Source organism: Cherax quadricarinatus, chromosome 81 (assembly GCF_038502225.1).
Source record: "Cherax quadricarinatus isolate ZL_2023a chromosome 81, ASM3850222v1, whole genome shotgun sequence".
Lineage (NCBI taxonomy): Eukaryota > Metazoa > Arthropoda > Malacostraca > Decapoda > Parastacidae > Cherax > Cherax quadricarinatus.
The window spans coordinates 6,391,526-6,411,131 of NC_091372.1; the positions used below are offsets into that span (position 1 = coordinate 6,391,526).

The 19,606-nt window shown below is 40.7% G+C and overlaps 1 protein-coding gene across 3 annotated transcripts in view; it reads left to right on the forward strand.

Moving 5' to 3' along the window:
- Mondo (MLX interacting protein mondo) overlaps nt 1–19,606 on the forward strand; it is a 357,772-nt gene that overhangs the window by 48,584 nt on the left and 289,582 nt on the right. The window lies entirely within an intron of this gene.

Consider the following 19,606-nt stretch of genomic DNA (forward strand, 5'->3'; position numbering starts at 1 on the left):
ATGTCAGGCCCATACTGGAGTATGCAGCACCTGTTTGGAACCCGCACTTGATAAAGCACGTCAAGAAACTAGAGAAAGTACAAAGGTTTGCAACAAGGTTAGTTCCAGAGCTAAGGGGAATGTCCTATGAAGAAAGATTAAGGGAAATCGGCCTGACGACACTGGAGGACAGGAGGGTCAGGGGAGACATGATAACGACATATAAAATACTGCGTGGAATAGACAAGGTGGACAAGGACAGGATGTTCCAGGGAGGGGACACAGAAACAAGAGGCCACAATTGGAAGTTGAAGACACAAATGAGTCAGAGAGATAGTAGGAAGTATTTCTTCAGTCATAGAGTTGTAAGGCAGTGGAATAGCCTAGAAAATGACGTAGTGGAGGCAGGAACCATACACAGTTTTAAGACGAGGTTTGATAAAGCTCATGGAGCGGGGAGAGAGAGGGTCTAGTAGCAACCGGTGAAGAGGCGGGGCCAGGAGCTAGGACTCGACCCCTGCAACCACAAATAGGTGAGTACAAATAGGTGAGTACACAGGAGACACGGAGACACACACGGAGACATGCCGTACGCGAAGGCCTTATCAGACCCACGTGGGGCCAGGGAAAAGACGAGGAGTACACTAAGATCAAATGACAGGTCCGAAGACAATGAAGGTATGCTATATGCAGAGATTCTAACAGCCAACTGCAGTAGCAAGGGACAGCTGGTCATGAAAGACAGTTCACTGAGAATAGAAGTTCCAGATATGACAGGGACTGAAGGCAAGAACATGTCAATGGAAGGAAATAAAATGCCTCAGAGGAAGCAGATGGAGACTCAGTGGGAGGAGGAAAGGGCGAGGTCAGTTTTTGTGTACAGGCTCCAAGAAGCCAAGGGGGACAACTTTGAAGAAATAAAACAGGAGGAGAAAAAAATGATTGAAGGCATCATGAAAACAATAGGTGAGGGCGATATGACCCAGGTGACAAATTTTCAGAGAATTGGGTGGTTTGCGAGTGGAAGGATACGGCCTGTCAAAGTAATTTTCAAGGAAGAATCAGTTCGAACCAGGATTCTGCAAGAGAAAGGAAGACTGAGGGACAAAGAGGGGTACCAGAGAGTATACCTCGACCGCGACAGAACACAAGACGAAAGGACTACACTGAAAGAGAGGGTACAGAGACACAAGGAGGAACGAGAGGCAATGACGAAGATGAGCAGGACCCAGACACAGGAGGAAGGGCAAACACACCCCACAGAATCTCCCACCAAAAGACTCCAACCACGACATTCCCAACGCAACTGAGCAACCTATACTACAACCCACTCACTGTTCCCCCTGCCACCAACCCCCATATCACAAACCTCACCCCAACAGCTGTCCCTTATGGGCATTCTGACCCCACCCCCATCATCACAAACCCAACCTACACCACAGCCCCATATAGGCCCCCACCAAGGCTCTCGCTCCCCCAACCCCAATATTCTTGCATGACCACAATGATAAAAAAGAAACTGAAAGTTTGGTACACAAACGCGGATGGAATAACGAATAAACATGAGGAGTGGAACGAAAGAATCAGTGAAAAATCCCCAGACATCATAGCAGTCACAGAAACAAAACTCGCTGAGACAATAACAGACACAATCTTCCCAATGGGATATCAGATCCTGAGGAAAGATAGAAGGAGTAGAGGGGGAGGAGGGGTTGCACTGCTCATAAAACACCGATGGGGATTTGAGGAAATGGAAGGCATGGACATGATTGGAGAAAGAGACTACATTGTAGGTGCAATTCAGTCCGGAGAACATAAAGTAGTCATTGGAGTGATGTATAACCCACCACAGAACTGCAGGAGGCCAAGAGAGGAGTACGAAGAAAACAACAGGGTGATGGACACACTGGCTGAGGTGGCAAGAAGAGCTCACTCGAGCAGAGCAAAGTTACTGGTAATGGGCGATTTCAACCACAGGGAGATCGACTGGGAAAACCTGGAGCCACATGGGGGTCCCGAAACATGGAGAGCCAAGATGATGGATGTGGTACTTGAAAACCTCATGCATCAACATATCAGGGACACAACCAGAGAGAGAGGGGAGGATGAGCCAGCAAGACTGGATCTTGTGTTCACCCTGAGCAGTTCAGACATTGAGGACATCACTTACGAGAGGCCCCTTGGAGCTAGCGATCATGTGGTTCTGAGTTTTGATTATATAGTAGAGTTACAAGTGGAGAAGGTAACAGGAACTGAAGGGGTCAGGCCAAACTATAAATGGTAGGAAAATCAGTAAACGATATGATGGAATATGTGGCAACAAAGTGCAAGGAGGCAGAGGAAAGTTTTGTTCCCAAGGGAAACAGAAATAATAGGAAGACCAAAACTAGTCCTTGGTTTACCCGAAGGTGTAGGGAGGCAAAAACTAAGTGCAACAGAGAATGGAAAAGGTACAGGAGGCATAGGACCCAGGAAAACAAGGAGATTAATAGAAGAGCCAGAAACGTGTATGCACAGATAAGGAGGGAGGCCCAGCGACAGTATGAAAACGACATAGCATCGAAAGTCAAATCTGACCCGAAACTGCTGTATAGCCACATTAGGAGGAAGACAACAGTCAAGGACCAGGTGATAAGGCTGAGGAAAGAAGGTGGAGAACTCACAAGAAACGATCAAGAGGTATGTGAGGAGCTCAACACGAGATTTAAGGAAGTATTTACAGTAGAGTCAGGAAGGACTCTGGGGGGACAGACCAGATGGGGACACCAGCAAGGAATACACCAACAAGTGTTGGACGACATACATACAGATGAGGAGGTGAAGAAACTGCTAAGGGACATCGATACCTCAAAGGCAATGGGACCGGACATCTCCCTGTGGGTCCTTAGAGAGGGAGCAGATATGTTGTGCGTGCCACTTACCACAATCTTCAACACGTCCCTGGAAACTGGGCAACTACCTGAGGTATGGAAGACGGCAAATGTAGTTCCCATTTTTAAAAAAGGAGACAGAAAAGAGGCATAGTATAGTATATGTATATGTATAGTATATGTATAGTATATGTATATGTATAGTATATGTATAGTATATGTATAGTATAGTATGCAAAATTATGGAGAAGATTATCAGGAGGAGAGTGGTGGAGCACCTGGAACGGAACAAGAGTATAAATGCCAACCAGCACGGATTCATGGAAGGCAAATCCTGTGTCACAAACCTTCAGGAATTTTATGATAAAATAACAGAAGTAAGACACGAGAGAGAGGCGTGGGTTGATTGCATCTTCTTGGACTGCAAGAAGGCCTTTGACACAGTTCCTCACAAGAGATTAGTGCAGAAGCTAGAGCAACAGGCGCATATAACAGGAAGGGCACTGCAATGGATCAGAGAATACCTGACAGGGAGACAACGAGTCATGGTACGTAATGATGTATCACAGTGGGCACCTGTGACGAGCGGGGTCCCACAGGGGTCGGTCCTAGGACCAGTGCTATTTTTGGTATATGTGAACGACATGATGGAAGGGTTAGACTCAGAAGTGTCCCTGTTTGCAGATGATGTGAAGTTAATGAGGAGAATTAAATCTGATGAGGACCAGGCAGGACTTCAAAGAGACCTGGACAGACTGGACACCTGGTCCAGCAAATGGCTTCTCGAATTTAATCCTGCCAAATGCAAAGTCATGAAGATAGGGGAAGGGCACAGAAGACCACAGACTGAGTATAGGCTAGGTGGCCAAAGACTGCAAACCTCACTCAAGGAGAAAGATCTTGGGGTGAGTATAACACCGAGCATGTCTCCAGAAGCACACATCAACCAGATAACTGCTGCAGCATATGGGCGCCTGGCAAACCTGAGAACAGCATTCCGATACCTTAGTAAGGAATCGTTCAAGACACTGTACACCGTGTATGTCAGGCCCATACTGGAGTATGCAGCACCTGTTTGGAACCCGCACTTGATAAAGCACGTCAAGAAACTAGAGAAGGTACAAAGGTTTGCGACAAGGTTAGTTCCAGAGCTAAGGGGAATGTCCTATGAAGAAAGATTAAGGGAAATCGGCCTGACGACACTGGAGGACAGGAGGGTCAGGGGAGACATCATAACGACATATAAAATACTGCGTGGGATAGACAAGGTGGACAAAGACAGGATGTTCCAGGGAGGGGACACAGAAACAAGAGGCCACAATTGGAAGTTGAAGACACAAATGAGTCAGAGAGATATTAGGAAGTATTTCTTCAGTCATAGAGTTGTAAGGCAGTGGAATAGCCTAGAAAATGACGTAGTGGAGGCAGGAACCATACACAGTTTTAAGACGAGGTTTGATAAAGCTCATGGAGCGGGGAGAGAGAGGGCCCAGTAGCAACCGGTGAAGAGGCGGGGCCAGGAGCTAAGACTCGACCCCTGCAACCACAAATAGGTGAGTAAAATAGGTGAGTACACACACACACATACACACATACACATGCACACACACACATACACACACACACACACACACACACACACACACACACACACATACACACACATACACACACACATACACACACACATACACACACACATACACACACACACACACACACACACACACACACATACACACACACACACACACACACACACACACACACACACACACACACACACACATATATATATATATATATATATATATATATATATATATATATATATATATATATTTCATAGCAGACATAGATAAAAACACCCGGCACACTTTTGTATTATCATTTGCAGATGACACTAAAATAAGCATGAAAGTCACTACGGTAGACACTGAAAAAGTACAGGAAGACATAAACAGGGTTTTCCAGTGGGCAGTGGAGAACAACATGACGTTCAATGGTGATAAGTTCCAGCAGCTGCTTAGGTATGGAAAGAATGAAGAACTCAAAAGGAGCACTATATACAAAACTCAAGAGGGTCACCAAATAGAACGAAAGGAACACGTAAAAGACCTGGGAATAATTATTATGTAAGCTGACCTTTCTTTTAAAGACCATAACAAGACAAAGATCACGACAGCCAGGAAGATGACTGGGTGGGTATTGAGAACTTTCAAAAGAAGGGAAATAATGACACTTATGCAACATATGGGAATCTTTATTGAAGAAACGTTTCGCCACACAGTGGCTTCATCCCTCTTATACAAAGTAGGAAGGTATAAGGCGAGGAGGAGTTTGAGGTACTCAGTCCTTCAGCCTGGAGTCGATGTGTTCAGTCCATCAATCTTGTAGAAAGCACAGCACAGGGCCGTAGCAGTGGCTTATATACTGTAGTCAGGTGAGGCGAAGCGGGAGGAGGCGGGGTCATTGTGGTACCATCCACTAGTCTAAGTAGGTCTTCGTCCAAAGATTGGACAAGTTTTGAAGAATTCTTTGTATCAAGATCCCATGTATAAAGATTCCCATATGTTGCATAAGTGTCTCAATTCTTCAACTTGTCGGTTTTCAGAATCATTCATCACATCTGTCAGACACTGCATCATCATGGGATCTTGATACAAAGAATACTTCAAAACTTTTCTAATCTTTGGACGAATACTTAGACTAGTGGATGGTTCCACTATGACCCAGCCTCCTCCTGCTTCGCCTCACCTGACTACAGTATATAAGCCACTGCTACGGCCCTGTTCTGTACTTTCTACAAGATTGATGCACTGAACACGTCGACTCCAGGCTGAGGGACTGATTACTTCAAACTCCTCTCCTTATACCTTCCTGCTTTGTATAAGACTGATGAAGCCACTGTGTGGCGAAACGTTTCTTCAGTAAAGATTCCCATACCTGGAGAGAGTTCCGGGGGTCAACGCCCCCGCGGCCCGGTCTGTGACCAGGCCTCCTGGTGGATCAGAGCCTGATCAACCAGGCTGTTGCTGCTGGCTGCACGCAAACCAACGTACGAGCCACAGCCCGGCTGGTCAGGAACCGACTTTAGGTGCTTGTCCAGTGCCAGCTCAATTCTCAATTCTCCAACTTGTCGGTTTTCAAAACCATTCATCACACACAGGAAATAATGCCCATGGTGACACACTTCAAATCGCTAGTGCTCCCTCACTTAGAATATTGCCCAGTGCTGACGGCCCCATTCAAAGCAGGAGAAATATCAGAGCTGGAACAGATAAAGATCGTTTACGGCGCACTTTGAGCCAGTAAAGCATCTAAACTACAGGGAACGCCTTCAGGTCTTGAACATGTACTCATTGGAGCAGAGGAGAGATACATGATAATATATACCTGGAAAGTACTCGAGGGCCTGGTCCCAAATCTGCACACTGCCATAATAATATACTGGAGTGAGAGATATGGGAGGAAGTGATCAGTAAACCCAGTGAGGAGCAGGGATGCGGTGGGGACAATAAGGAAACACTGTATCAACATCCGGGGTCCCAGACTATTCAACATCTGACCAGGAGATATCAGAAACACTGCTGTAACGAGTGTAGAAGCCTTCAAGAGGAAACTGGACAAGTATCTTCACTAGGTGCCAGATCAACCAGGCTGTTATGGATATGTGGGGCAGCGGGCCTCCAGCAGCAACAGCTTGGTTGACCAGGCAAGCACCAGATGAGCCTGGCCCATGGCCGGGCTCAGAGAGTAGATAAACTCTCGAAACTTTTCGAAGGTATATCAAAGGTAAGATAGTTGTGCCGAAAAGGTAAAATTAGTTAATTGGCAAGAACTCCGTTAAAATTAAATCCTTTCTATTTTTTTTCATTTATGTTAATGTAAACATTAATAATTTTGTACCAAAAGAACCTTAAAAAAACTTGCCTACCCTTATTATAACAAGCGCAGTTTAATTTAGCCTAATCCAACTAAATATATTTTAGATAAATTGTCAGTAATTTAACAATAAACAAAAAAAAATATATTTCTTGTTAGGTTCAGAATGATTTTTGTGAAATTATTGCGTACATAAATTTTAGCTTGCCTTATTTGCCAAGAGCATTACTATTTAAGCTAAAATTGCAAGTTTTACCTATTCGGCACGATATATATATATATATATATATATATATATATATATATATATATATATATATATATATATATATATATATATATATATATATATATATATATATATATATATATATATAATTATCTATCTGTATCTGGCAGTCACGCACGCACGCACGCGCGCGCTCTTACTTTCACTTGCATGTATAAATACAAAAAAAAATGTCAAATAAACAGTTCAGCTTTAAGGGTAGAAGCCTACTTATTTATGTGTGTGACAAGGAAGTTTCTACCAGCTGCACCAGTGGGTTGGTGGAGTGTCAACAGTGTATATAGTTTGGGCGAGAGTATTTATTTAGCTAACGGCATCATACTTGGCTTCAAGACTAAGCTTACGGTTTTATTTTTTTCATTAAATTCTCTGTATTGAAGGAGGGGTTGGGTGTAACGAGTTAAAAAGAGTTCTTACTGCACGTGTAGATGGTTCCGGAGACATCACCCTCACGTCCCGGTCTCAGACCAGGCTTTATGGATGATTCAGGCTACCGGTGCTAATCGCACGCACTTCATTGGAGACACCACAGCAAGGTTAATCAGAAATGATTTAATTGAATTTGTCAGGTTTCCTCTTGAAAACAGAGGTATTATGTTAATTCCCTATATATTCGAGGGGACCTGATGCTAGTTCTGCGAATCGTGACTCTCAGCCTCTGGGCTGGTGACCTGATGAGTCAGTCTGTTGGTGCAGGCTGCTTTTAGTTTGACATTGGCTCCACAGCCCGGCAGATCAGGGTGACTCTTATAACTCACACTGTAATAAGATGGCAAATGACTGCCGACGACCAGAGGAAAAGAAACCTATAATGAAGACATTTCCGCCATGGACTTTGATCACTTCACAAATACATGATCCCAGGACAAACGTTTTTAATAGTGTATGGAGTCGTATCCATTTCCTGTAGAACTAATAATCTATTAGGTAAAACGACACATGTGCAACTAGTGCAACATTTTTTTTTTGTGGCAAGGTTCGCTCTTCATGAGCTTTGCCAAGCCGTCAACTGACAAAGCTCCTGGAGAGCGAAATGTTGCCACAATAGAATGTCACATTAGTTGCACTTGTGTCCTTTTACGTAACATATTGTCGGTAATTCTACTAACAATATTACATATAATCTTTTTCGAACCAGAATTGATGGCGCATCCTATTTAATCTGCCATGGCGCCGGGAAGTGTCACTGGTGTCTTTCTTGGTTAAGACTAGCTCAGATGGAATTTTAAAATTAAGTTGGAGCGATCTCCTGTTGTGAACAAGCTTAACTGGCTTGATGAGTAAGACGCATGTGTTGTAAATGGCTAAGAAAACTGACAGTTGGAAGATTCAGTCACTTTTGCAACATTTGGGGAATCTTTACTGAGGAAACGTTTCGCCAGCTGAGTGACGAAGAGTGAAGAAACCACTGGCTGGCGAAAAGTTTCCTCAGTATAGATTCCCAGATGTTGCAAAATGTTTCAGTCTTCAAGACATGTGCAGCACTAAGGTATCCTAGCTGACGGAACTTTTTACCCATGTGCTTTGCATGAATATCGTCATCACAGGTATATGGGTAGTGAAATAGAATTGTGATAAAACTTACATTCACTTCAGTAATTGTTACTCTGTATGCACCTCGAAAACAACAAAAAATTCTGATTAGAGCAGTTATATTTTAATATTTGCCCTTGCCTGGTATAGATATAACGGATAAATTATATTTTAATATTTGCCCTTGCCTGGTATAGCGTACCCAGGTATAACGGATAAATACTGTTTCTAGAATTATATCTCTTTAGGGTTAAAGCTATGGCCTGTTTTAAATACAATATAAACACACGGAAACTTGTGCAAATATTTGCTTTGATAAAAGTATACTTGGTTTCGGGGGTCAACGCCCCCGCGGCCCGGTCTGTGACCAGGCATAAATATCAAAATGGGTTTCTTTGTTTCTTATATGCTAGTTGGATAGTTGACAGGCATATGAAATGCAAATCTTGTCTGGCAAATCTGCTGGAGCTCTGTGTCAGAATGAGAGAAGTGAATTAGGAAAAATAAGGGATGTTGGAACTTCATATTCTTCGGCATTTGATAGTTTACCTCATAGTTGCTCCTGTATGATGCAACTGGTACCTGTTTCCAGAGATTTTCAACCTTCGCAGCCTAGTCTGGGGGCCAAGCCTGTTCAAGCAGGCTGTTGCTGTTGGCGACCCACTATTACACAACCATCGCAGCCTCTTTGAATTGGCGCTTCGTGGGGGTAGAGATGCAGCTTTCTCTTGAAAACTACACTTGTTCCGGCAGAATTGTAGACAACATCGAAACAAAGAGGCTGCCACCTTCCTTTCTTATAATTGTGCAAAGTGAGTCTTCAGTATGTGCACTGGGTTAATTACTGCTCTTTTCTTTGCCTCTTAAACACGTAAGGAGAGACGTGTGACCTGGATAAATTAATGATGCTATTGCCGATAACATGCCACATAGCTATCACTGCTCATCATTAGCATATCTCGTATCTGACTTCGTATAAAAATTTAATGTTTCATCTGAGTACTTTGAGGTCGACGTCCTAGAAGTCTCGTTCAGGATATTCTCTCACTACAAGTGATAATCGTACGGACATATAGCGGCCGTTTTATTTAATTTATTTATTTGTGATTAAATATACGTTTTTCAAGTTTGTGCTGAGTTGTGAACTTTGGACTTGGGTGGGTGGACTTCGTAGACTGTGCTTGGGTGACTACCGTGTCCCGAGAACATGGATAAAAAGTGACCTTTGAGTCAGACTCCTCCCAGCTCATGGAAACTTTTGGGGTCCGCATGTGTCGTTGCCCTCTCAACGTACACGCCTAACAAACTGACCTTAAATTGTGTACTTCTTTACCTGAAGTTAGCATTTTTTTTATTTAGCAAAATTCGGTACACCATCAGTGTGATGCTATCCTATTCTATAAAATAGGTACACTGTGGAAACAAAAGGAATGTTTTCTTTGTCATATTCCATCAGGGTGAGTTTTATAGTGTTGAGATCTGTCAGCCTGAGCTGAGAGATTTCAGTAATGCTAAAGACAGTTTTAGGGGTCAGTGACCTTAAGAAGCCTGGTATCCGAATCCGTATCAGGCCTCTTAGAGGTTGGCTTCAACAACCAGGCTGTTAGTGTTAGCTGCATGCAGTCCGACTTAAGCACCACAACCCGGAACTGGCTTGAGGAATTTATCAAGTTCCGTCTTGAAGACAACTATGAGTTTGTTGTTGCTCAACCTTTAAGGGAGGTGCCTATATGCTGGTGAAGGATTCGTGGTACTTGTTATTGGAGCCATTCCCCTCTTAGGATAAAATATAATTGCCTTCCATTCCTCAAACGATGTATGACCTCTAAGGGCGTTTATCGCTTTCAAGTAATAATAATAATGCGTTATTAATACTGCTGCTGTATGACCCTAATGGGTTTAGCGCATAGTTATGAGTGTAATAATATTGCTACTTCAGCAGCAGCATAGGTCGTCATAGTAGCAGTAGTAGTAGTAGTAACAATAGTAGTAGTGGCTTCTGCTCAACTACCATTGCATAAACTTGTTAGCATTGCAACAGACGGAGCACCAGCTATGATGGGTGAAAATACTGGCCTAGTTAGGCAGTTGACACATGATCTCAACTATCCTGAATATCTCTTTATTCATTGTATCATCCACCTTGAGTATTTAGTAAGGAAACACTTCAAGTTCAACAATGTCACAGATTGCGTTTTAGAAATTGTGAATTTCATTCGGACAAGTGCAAAAACACACCATGAATTTAGAAATTTTATTGAGCTGAAGCTTGAAGAAGTCAAGTGACCTTTCATTCTACTGTATTGTGAGAGGGCTGTCAACTACCAGTCCTTTGAATAAGTTTGTTGCTTTTTTTGAACCATTCACTGCTTTCATGAAAGAAAATAAAAAAATACAAGAAGATCACGAATGGGTACAGGATCTGATGTTCTTTACAGATGCAATGCAACACCTCTGATATATAAATCTGGCACTTCAAGGAAGGAACAGTTATTACAGAACTTGGCCAATCAGTTTTTAGAATAAAATAAAGCTTTTTCAAAGAAATCTGGCAACAAAAATTTGACCACTTTTCCAACCTTAAACTAAGAATAACTGCTTTTCTTGATATTGAAATTAAAGACAGTAAATTGGAACAATACGAAGGAAACTTAAAAACACATTATAATGATTTTGAGAACAGGTTTGAGAAACTAAAAATGTTAAAGCCATGTTTTGAATTTCTTGTGAATCCTTTAGTGATTGATGCCATTAACGATGGATGTCCTGTTGTTGTACCTTTTGCCTTGGATGTTGCTTCAATAGAAACAGAGCTTAATGAGCTGCAGGAAGATGTGGGCTTGAAACTAGTACATAAGAGCTCATTTCTAACTGACTTTTGGAAATAAATCCCAGAAGCAAAGTATCCCAATCTTCAAAAAACTTGCTCCCGACTACTATCTGTTTTTGGGTTAACTTACTGTTGTGAATCTCTCTTCTCTATAATGAAATTTATCAAGTCAAAACATGGTGCTACCCTCACTAACAGCCACCTCACTGACCTTAGAACACCTTTGACATCCTACCAGCCAGATTTTAAACTGTTAACTTCAAAAATGAAGACTCGGGAGACTTCAGCGAGCAGTTGACAGTCTCCTGCTTTGGTGAATAGGACTAATATATAGTTTTATTTTTTATTATTTATAAATACAGTTTTAAAATATTTTATGTGGCTCTTGAACATTCAGAAATGTATAAAAAGCGGCCTTTCTTATCAAAGAATTTACCCAACCCAAATATATAGGATGGAGAGTCAAAAATCATTGCATTATACTTTATTTGTGTTTGTTTTTTCATCGTGTCTGTATTTTATAGCATTTATCTCCAACTTAACCTAACTTAGAAATGATCTGTAAGCCCTGTGTTAAGGTATAGGTCTAGCCTAGACAGGACTCGCAGAAATGGTTTTAAGTTGGAAAAATTCAGATTCAGGAAGGATATAGGCAAGTACTGGTTTGGTAATAGAGTTGTGGATGAGTGGAACAAACTCCCGAGTACAGTTATAGAGGCCAGAACGTTGTGTAGCTTTAAAAATAGGTTGGATAAATACATGAGTGGATGTGGGTGGGTGTGAGTTGGACCTGATAGCTTGTGCTACCAGGTCGGTTGCCGTGTTCCTCCCTTAAGTCAATGTGACCTGACCTGACTAGGTTGGGTGCATTGGCTTAAGCCGGTAGGAGACTTGGACCTGCCTCGCATGGGCCAGTAGGCCTTCTGCAGTGTTCCTTCGTTCTTATGTTCTTATTAGGAAGATGGGTTGTGTATGAGAAGGTATAATGAAATCTCAATATCTGTTTCATCAATTTTATTGGGTGGTTATAAATTCTAGCAAACTAACAAATATTTTTAGCATTTTTGAGTCGATTGACTGTAGATAGCGTGCACCTTGCTTTGCATGTGAAAAACAAAAATGCCCACCTGGTGTCTCCGAGGAACGTGCTCAGCTGAGTGAGTTCCTAGAAAACGGGTACAGCTAAGCATGACCGGCAGTAACTGGAAGTTGATCAAGTAATGACATGTAGTTCCTATGTAAGAGCGAATATCACCACTTGACCAGATGTCATCTGTCAGACTTACCGACTTGCCTTAACTGAGTTTTGCTTTAAATGAAGTATGAAGTACTGATGACATATTAGGAAGAGAGTGGCACTTAAATATTTACGACTAGGCTTTACGTAACTGGAATTGAAGTACTGAATTAAGTCACGAAAATGTTAACACTTTACCAGTGACAGTGGTTGAAGGTTGTCAGCAGTGACGGCAGCAAGCGTCCTGGATGCTGCCTTCTTATGGAGGATCATTGTGTGCCCGTTGTTTGCTGGAAACCTAACCTAGCTTTTCCTGCGGCGGCGGCGGCTCCTCCTCCTCCTCCTCCTCCTCCTCCTCCTGTGGCTGTTACAGGCTTTGAAGAATTACAAGATGATGCCTCTGCAAGCACGAATATCATAAAAATTAAACCACACCGATCACATAATGTGTTTGTTATAATTTACAATTGTTGAATAACAGACAACCGGGTTTATGACAGGTTCAGTGCTAGTTTATCCTTTAATACAGTGATACCTATTTAGATATTTGTAATAGGTCACTAAATTAAATCATGTTAGAGATTAACAAATTTTGGGTAATCAAAGTAAATACAGTATTTTATTTGAACTATTTAAAGCAAGCAGCAAATGCAAGATACAAGTACACAACTTTAATTTCTTTCCAAATACAAATAGAATACAGAATTTTCTGTATTTGTATTTGCAAATACGACTACATAAAAAGACCAAGGATAGAAAATAGCAACCACATACAAAATATTCAGGGAATAAACATAGATGGGAGAATAAACATAAACATTATAAAGTGAACCACATGAATGTGGCTAACATGTTTCTTGACTCATAACATTTCATTCTGTTCCTGTCATCTATGTTTACTCCCTCATCTGTGTATTCCGTCTTCTATGTTTATTCCCACTCATCTATGTTTATTCCCACTCATCTATGTTTATTCCCACTCATCTATGTTTATTCCCACTCATCTATGTTTATTCTCCCCTTTATGTTTATTCCCTCATCTATCAGGGTATTAGCTGGAACGAACCGCACATGTAGTGGAAGCAAAACAAGACATTATCAAGACTAGATATGACCTCACCCAGTACACCACAAATCCTTAAAGTCGGACATTATATTTCCCTCGAAGCCTTTATATTCACTTCTCCGAGGCTATGGGTCCCACAATTTGCAGGACCCCATTATATATATATATATATATATATATATATATATATATATATATATATATATATATATATATATATATATATATAGGTATATATATATATATATATATATATATATATGTAAAATTGGTCAGTTAGCAAGAACTCATTTAAAATTAAGTCCTTTCTATAATTTTCTCTCATACGTTTAAAGATATATTTTTTTTTCATTTATGTTAATGTAAAAATTAATAATTTTGTAGGAAAAGAACTTTTGAAAACTTAACTAACCTTATTATAACAAGCGGAATTTAATTTAGCTTAATTCAACTAAATATATTTTAGATAAGTTTACAGTAATTTAATAATAAACAAACACAATAAAATATATTTTTTTCGTTAGGTTCAAAATGATTTTTGCGAAATTATTGCATACACAAATTTTCGTTTGTCTTATTCGGCAAGAAGAGCGTTGCTATTTAAACCAAAATAGCAAGTTTTACTTATTCGCCCCCCTCAAGGAAGGTTCCTTGATGTTGGTAAGGGGCTCTTGATTTAGGGAATTGGATCTGTGCTCCAATTCCCCAAGTTAAGCCTGAATGCCTTCCACATCCGTCCCCAGGCACTGTATAATCCTCCGGGTTTAGCGCTTCCCCTTTGATTATAATAATAATAATAATAATACTTATTCGCCACGACATACATACATACATACATACATACATATATATATATATATATATATATATATATATATATATATATATATATATATATATATATATATATATATATATATATATATATATATATTATATATATATAATGTGTATGTGCATGTATATATGTATGTATGGGAAACCAGTGAGTATAGATATAATTTAGGAAGCATCCTCTCCATGCCGAGTTCATTGACTTTTGGCATCAACAGTGAAGTTAGTTTCCCCACCATTGTTACATTTAAGCTTGCAAATGTTACTGTTACTGTACACTTTTGTGATGAAGTAATACACTGTCGGATAAAAGTTGAGAGAGAAAGTGAGTTTCAGGGAAAAAGAGGAGGAATAGGCAAGGAGAAAGAGTAAAGGAAGATAGAACTGAAGAAAGGGAATGAGGGAAGTGAAGAAAGAGATCTATATGTATATGTGCGTGGTGGTACTGGGTTTGTTGTTGCCAAGGGCTGTGGGCAGAGTTGTAGCACCTACACCCGGATATGAGTTACACCTCACTTAACTCATTCCTCATATTATTTATTTAAAAAAATAATGCTAAACTTTTTCACTAGTAGTAATTACTTGACAGCAACCATCCAGGGAGGTACTACTCTCCTGTCATTAATAATAATAGGTATAATCAAATTACGCACTAAACCCATACTGTCTTGTCAGATTATTTCGAATTAGAAACCTGTTTTTTTTTTAACTCTGACAAGCTTGCTGATGTTTTGTGACTCATGAGGACGTAATTAATATGACAGATGAATATCACTAACTTCTGCTTATATTCAGTATACACTTACCTTTACTTTCTATTAAACTTCATAATAGTTCTTAATCTTGTAATATTTCCTCTGCAACTTAGGTTCGACCAGGCCGTGAGGAAGGTAATCCCCAGAATTACTAACAAAACTCCCCTCAAGGAAGGTTCCTTGATGTTTGTGAGGGGCTCTTGATTTAGGGAATTGGATCTGTGCTCCAGTTCCCCGAATTAAGCCTGAATGCCTTCCACATCCCCCCCCCCCAGGCGCTGTATAATCCTCCGGGTTTAGCGCTTCCCCCTTGATTATAATAATAATACTAACAAACCTAGTGTCTAACTCACGGGTTCCCATCCCCTTTTGTTCCTGTGTATCCCTTGAGCATTCTGACAGGTTCCCATGTACCCATAAAAATTAAGAATCAAAATTTTATAAAATTATAATGATTTTATATTATGAAATCTGTATGTGTAGAGATTATATATAAGTATTTTATACTATTGATAACATCGATAACTTGAACTCAGTGAATTTATAAGATATCTCTGTCCCCAACATCTGTTATATACACTAGTCATGACTAATCAATAAAAGTACACAAAATTTGTCAAAATAATATACTAAAAAATAATACTAATGAGATGGTCGAGTCTGTTTTTTTGGCAAAAAGTTCACTAATACGAGGGGAAACTTTAGCAGCTACACAAGGAATATCATGTTCATGTGTCTTGAGATTTGATGTGTCTTGATTTAATCCCCAACAACAGTGAAAATGTTGACTCACAGCAGTGATCGAACAGCAGGTTCAGCAACCTGTTTGTGTGATTTTAGCATCCCAAACCATAAATCACACAAATTATTCTCAGAATATCAGGTGCAGAATCATGCTGGAGTTTTACCAGGTTCTCTTGTATACCTGTCCCACCTCGCAACACCTGAGCATTTGTAGTGAAAGGATTCCGGAGACATTAATTCATCTTCACTAAGGGTTGAGAAATATCCTTTAAGTTCCTCTTTTAGCATCACAAGAAGCTCTGTGATTAATTGTTTGAATGTCAGTCTTACATTGTGGATTGTGATCTAGAAATTCTGTCACAGTACTAAACATAGTCAAGGTATCAGACTAAATATTTCCTCTCCAGTTTTGCAAGAAATGCTCTAACCTTATGTTCTACATTACTCATGGTGTACACTGCTGTACAGTGTACACCAGCAGTGTGCACCGTGGTTATTCTCTCAGATACTTATGTACCCCATGAGAAGTGCAAATGTACCCCTGGGGGTACAAGCACCCCAGGTTGGGAACCTCTGGTCTAACTAGACCAACACCCAAAAGTTAGCTTACTTAGGATTTGTTTGGAGAGTTTTCTTATTCTCGTGGCCGGGTCCAGGATTAGGCTTCCTGTTGATTGCCTAGTCACCAGGCTGTTTATTTTGGTGGTCGATGGGCCACTTATCCATTACATTCTGGTTCGTGACACAGCGGAAGTTAGGTTTAAGGATTAACGGCTCCACCTGGGACAAAAAGTACAATTCACCTGTCTTACATAAGATTTTATAAGATTGAGATTAAGATTGGTGGCATTTTTAACCACTTTTTACACAATTATCTGTTATGTTAAGACACTCAGGTGTAACTTTGAGTAGAGATTTTTTTGTGTGTTTTGGCACCTGATTTCTGAACTTTGGTATTTGTAAGGAATGCTGAGTTTCATTAGCATGAACACTTTTTTCCATTTGATAAGGGACGTAGATTCAGATGCAAGTCCAGAGGCATTAAAAATTCATACGTAGCCTCATTTCACGACGAAGGCAACGAAGGCAGAAGAGCTAATGGCAAAAATTCACACGTCGCTAGCACTAACATCACACATCATAAAAGTCTTTGAGAAGAGATCTAAGACGCCAGCTTATTGTTAGCATGGAGAAAAAATTGGCCACACAACCCAAGTCTACATAGATTAAGAGCAGGAAGATTTTGCTTCTCACAATTATTAAATCATTATAATAGACCTCACTGAAGCTTGGGAAGAAACTCAGTGTGGTTGGCATGGATTTTGCAAAGTCATTTAACAAGTGTTCCTTTATGCGGGTGAGGGCTCGTGATTCACGGAACTCAGTTTATCTTTCTATTATTGGATCGAACCTGAACGCCTCCCTTTCTCCAGGCGCCCTATGACCCCTACAGGTTTAGCACTTCACCATAATTAAAAAAATAAAATTGACAAATATGACCATGGAGTGAGATAGCCCATAAAGTAAGGTCAAAAGTTTTAAAAGGAAAGTTAGGGAAATGGTACTCAGATTTCTAGCGAACAGAGCAGGAAGAATGGTGGTAAACAAAATACAGGAGTCTAGGCAAGGTTCAACAGGACATAGCACGATCTTGGCACGTTGACTGTTTCTCAGCCCCCCGTCCCTTCCTCCAGGGAGGCTCCTTGATGCCGGTGTGGGGGCTCTTGATACAAGAAATAGAACCTTCCGTCCCCTGAGGTCGAACCTGAATACCTCCCATTCTCACAGGAGCTGTATGACCTCTCCATAAATGTAATAATAATGTTCATAACTTATGTAAATGTAAGTAGCGTTCAACACTTATCCTACACTGGGCTCTAAACTAAAATTTACGCTGTCATGCAAGTTCCAATACTGGGTCCTACAATAATAAAACCTACTCTGATTTCTCGTGCTCCCTCATTTGGAATATTGCTCAGTGTTGACGGCCCCGTTCAGGGGCCAAATCTGGAACAAATACAGAGATCGTTTACGGTCTGTTTAGAGTCAATAAAGTATTTAAATTACTGGGAACGCCTTAAAGTCTTAAATATGTACTCACTGGAACGGAGGAGAGATACTGGAGCGAGAGATATGGGAGGAAGTGTAAGATAAACCCAGTGTAAAAAAAGGGCGTCGTGAGCACAATAAGGGAACTATGTATCTACAGCTGTGGTCCCAGATGATTCTGCGTCTTGCCAGAAGATATCAGAAACACTGCTGGGACAAGTGTAGAACATTTCAAGAGGAAACTGGACAAGTATCTTCACCAGGTGCCAGATCAACCAGGCTGTGATGCCGCCAACAGCAAACAGCCTGGTTGACCAGGCAAGCACCAGACGAACCTGGTCCATGGCCGGGCTCCGGGAGTAGAAAAACTCTCGGAACTCATCAAAGTATGGCAAGGTATGGTTCTACACTAATACATACTGTATATCCTTGAATCTAAAGGACAAATATAGTTTAGTAGGCATGAGTGCAGTATTACCTTGTACCATTTGTAAAATACACACGTGTTGCCTTGTTTATCAGCCCCTTATATCACCTGCGCATATACAAACCAATCTCACAGTGGCACGTACAGTTTCGAACATTGTTGGAGTACGGCTGTGGGTCCACAAGTGCTGGAAAAACACAAGAATATAAAGGAAGAGCACTGCAGCAGGCCTGTTGGCCCATATAGGCAGGTATAGCAAGGGACCTTTTATTATTACAACTTTTCGCTTAAACGAGGCTTTATCAAGTACTTGATAAGATAAAGCTTATTGTAGGTACAACGTACCATAATCCAAGGTCTGAAAAAGAAACTAATTTTTACCTTTTTAAAGAGACCAGTGGAAAGGCTTGGTCAGATAACCAAGAGTTGCAGTAGCGGGTCATCGTATAACTAATACCCGCGTCATGGAACACTTGTGCTGTTTTCTGACGAATCTTACCTAACCTAACCTTAAGGTCTGATAGAAACAATGGCAAGCTGCTGACAGCTGTAACAAGACACGACTGCAGTGAAGTAATTTATTTGTACAACTTCGTAAGAATGAAGGAACATTGCAGCAGGCCTGCTGGTCCATGCTAGGAGGGTCCATATCACACTCACCAGCACTCGCTCATATACCCGTAAAACCTATATTTAAAAGATATCCATATTTCTCGCCCTAGTGTCGCTACCTGGAAGTTTGTTCATCATATTAAACTTTTCCAAGGACATGGAATACATTCATATAAACATCAGGTACATGATGTACTGGAAAAAATCGGGTTCTTAACACACGGAACACAAAAAAGTAATAGTAAACAGAACAAAATCCAGGATCAGCGAAATAAAAAGCTCAGTTCCCTAAGGCACTGTCCTGGCACCTCTGCTCTATCATCCCCATAGCAGACATAGATAAAAACACCTGTCACAGTTTTGTATTATTTGCAGATGAGACGTAAATAAGCATGAAATCACTAAAAAAAATTACAGGAAGACATAAGCAGGGTTTTCCAGTGGGCAGTGGAGAACAACATGACGTTCAATGGTGATAAGTTCCAGCTGCATAGGA